This window comes from Arvicola amphibius, chromosome 8 (genome assembly GCF_903992535.2).
Source record: "Arvicola amphibius chromosome 8, mArvAmp1.2, whole genome shotgun sequence".
Classification (NCBI taxonomy): Eukaryota; Metazoa; Chordata; class Mammalia; order Rodentia; family Cricetidae; genus Arvicola; species Arvicola amphibius.
In genome coordinates, this window is record NC_052054.1 from 4,996,585 (window position 1) to 5,000,430 (window position 3,846).

Consider the following 3,846-nt stretch of genomic DNA (forward strand, 5'->3'; position numbering starts at 1 on the left):
CAAGACCCTGTCATCTACCTATTACTCATCTCTTTCTCCTCAAACTCCAGAGTCAAAAAGAACCATTTTCTGAATTTAGATGCTGAGTTTTCATCTTTGTTCTAAGGGCGAGACAAATGTGGTAAATTTTTTAATTTAGTCAAGATGACTAAATTAGTGGGACAAGGAAGTCCTTTTAGTTTTTTCTAGGTATGTGTATGTGTATCTGTGTGGGGGTATGTGTACAGGAGGACAGCCATCTGCAGGGGCCAGAAGAGGACATCAGCTGCCCTGGAGCAGGAGTTAGGGTGCTTGTGCAACACTTACACCAGATGCTAGAGACCTAGGTCAGGTCAGCTGGGAAAGGAGACAATGCTCTTAATCTCAAGACATCTCTCCAGACCCAAAAGCAGGTTCCAAATGCCATTCTTACAGCTTTTCTTTACATTTTAAATTATTTCAACATGATAAATAACCTTTCATTCTATCTTTCTATACCAGGCTTTAATGACATTTTCCAATCATCTCTTACTCAGCAGAGGTTAATGTATAGTTATATATTTATATATAATATGTATATAATATATGGTTATGTGTTATATGTGATATGTATGCATGTAATTTATAGTTATATATTATATATAATATGTATGTATATAACATATAACTGTGTAATTGATTAAATATATCATGCATTGTGTATTAAATATGCACAAATGCAGCAAACATGACCTTCACATTTGTCTGAGTCTATTAACGGGAAGAGTCTGCAGGATCCATTAGATACAGGCTTGTGATTTCTCCAATGAAGGTGTCATGACAGAATTGATTTTGTGAAGATTTACTAAAGAGTTGGAAGCTTTTGTCTGGTACTGCCATAGAAGAAGCCAAGATAGGTGGATAATGGAGGAAGAAGGGCACAGGAGAAAGAGGGGTGAGAGGATAAATTGTGAGATAGACAGACAGATAGATAGACAGACAGATAGATACATAGATGATAGATAGATAGATAGAATGATAGATAGATAGATAGATAGAGAGATAGATAGATAGATAGATAGATAGATAGATAGATAGATAGATAGATAGATAGTTTGATGGACAGACAGACAGACAGACAAACAGATATGGGGGAGGAGTGAAGAAGTGAAATGGTAGAGGAAGAGAGAAGAGGTTAAGAGGTTGCAGTCCAAAACAAGCCCTAACAGTTCCTGTGAGGCCATCCCAATGCCACACCCGTCTTCACAACCAGCTGAGGCAGTCACAGCATCAGGCCAACCACAATCAGCAGGAACAGTGACCTTATGAACCACTAAGCTCTGGGTGACTTTCTAAGCCATAGGACAGATGGTTGCTCACACACAGGAACACTGCTTCCTCAGTTAACTTTGTCTCACACATGCGTTCTGTGGCCCTATTCCCTTGCTGCATGGCCCTGCTCTCTTGCTCTGTGGCCCCTTTCCCAGGCGCCATTCCCCAGAAAGTCACAGAAACACTGACTTTGATTCTGCTTTCGAGCCACCTTCTGGATATCTCTCAGGATGAAAGCACGTTTCAGATGGGCTATGTGGCAGCAGGGCCTTCACAGATAGCTGCCCATGCAATCAGTGCTGACATACTAAAACTGCCAGGACCTGTGGGTGGGGATTATATCAACAGGGCCACAGGGAGTTTCTGGAAGCCTGGTGGCTTTCCATAGTTTATTTACTTTGCAGGGGAATTTTTTTCAGTGCCAAATGGTTGGGTATCTTGACAATTCTTTGACCCTCATCATCAAAACAGACTTTCTCTTTTACAAGTGGTCAAAACTTTCTTGTAAAATGAATCAATGAAGAGCTCCATGAAGTGCCTGTCTTTGACTGGGATGGGATGGGATCTATCTTCACCAGATGGGGTGAAGCTAGAATGAGCCTGGGTCTAATTACAACATCTAGGTCTTGCATGCTGTTCCCTAAGGCTTCTTTCTCCTTTGCTTGTCTTCTAATCAAGCATTAAGAAGGCTTTTACTGTCGAGGAACATACCAGTATCTTCCTTTCTTTAGAGATTGTTTCCTTACCAAATTGCAGTGTGATTAATCTGGAGGTTCAATATCAAGAGAGAGACATAAGTAACTATGCAGTGTTAGACAGAGGTCAACCCCGCTCACCCAAAACTTCTGTTTCTGTGGAGCTGAAATGTCATCACAGGGTGGAGGGTGGGCTGCTCTCTTGTTGCAAACTTCCTACATACACAGCAAGACTACTCAAGTAAGTGAGGCAGGGGACTGGCTCCCATCACCTACTTTCATCTTTCCTGTTGTCACATGTCCTGTTCCACTTGATAGCATCTCCTACCACTTCAGTACGATGAGCTGGAAATGTCTGGTGCTGTATGGTACAGCCCAATCCTTTAACTCTTACTCTCTTTTAAAGGTCCCGATCAGATTAAGTATTATAGTTGTCCATTGAGTCTAGAGGAAGAAAACCACCAGGATTACCTATATGCTTCTAAGCAACTCTGGCAGTTCCCTGCTGTTCCATGACAGAGGGCTGGATCTGTCCACTGTCCCTTGGTGGTGAGAGCCTTTTCTGTTTGTTGTTTTTCAGGAGAAAAATCTATGTGAAGACAGAGAGTAAGGAAAGCGTCATGCTACAAATATTAACATTCTTTCCTTTTCTGTCTGTAAACAGGAGCAGCAAGGATCTCAGAGAAATACTTTATAGAAGGCACCCAGCCATCTTTACAGCCTCCTCCCTAAAACTGAAGGATGTTTTCTTCTCTGAGCTCTATGCAGAGATCTATATAAAACTACAGAAACACAATCAGTAGCTGTCAAAATGGCATTTTTCTTTCTAATCTTCAAACACATTATAATGACAGAAATAAATTGAATGCATGTATATAATTGAGTAACTTGTTAAAAAAAACAGATATCTAAAGAAGAAAGTCTAGTAGCTATGCCAGCTCCTCACAAGACTGGAAATGGCCACTCTTGTAAGGAATCATTAACTGGCAAATTGTTAATGATCTCCAAGGACTTCTTACTCACATGATCTATATGTTTCTTGCACACACACATATATCACGTACACACATGTATATCTATGAATAAGATGATAGTTATCCTGATCTTCAAGTTCTGGTTATGTTTTGATTAATAATTCCTTAACTTCACCTCTCTCCTCTGACATCTGAGGTAAGGAATAGTTAAACCCATGATGTTCCTTCTATACTTTACCTGGAAAGTTCCTTAGTCAAATGTCTGATACTTTTAGTAAGAGCCAAGTACTTTTGGCCCAGGTGTGTGTATGTGTATGTGTATGTTGTGTGTTTGTGTGTGTGTGTTTGTGTGTTGTGTTTGTGTGTGTTTGTGTATGTGTGTATGTGTTTGTGTGTATGTGTATGTTGTGTGTTTGTGTGTGTGTTTGTGTGTGTATGTGTTTGCATATGTGTGTGAGCATGTGTGTATGTGTATGTTGTGTGTTTGTGTGTTGTGTTTGTATGTGTGTTTGTGTATGTGTGTATGTGTTTGCATATGTGTGTGTGAGCATGTGTCTGAGTTGAAGATTCTGTGTTGTCAGTGTTGCCCTCACAGGTCAGCACTGTTGGGGAGCTGTCTGCCCACTGCTCCAGCTCTCCCATGTCTTTACCGCACATGGTCACTGTATCATGTACATGGCTGGAACAACTCGCTCTGGCAAAGGCTTCACAGCAGTGGGGAAGGAGGAGGGGAACGAGGAGTGGTCCTTACTCGCTGCCATAGCAAAATATCCCAGGCTAGGCGGCCTACACGAGAATTTATTTCTCCCAGCCTAGTGGTTGGGAGGTTGTCTTTGAAGGTTTTAGTCGCTCCACTGTCTGGTGAAGAAGCTCTTCCAGGCGCGCAG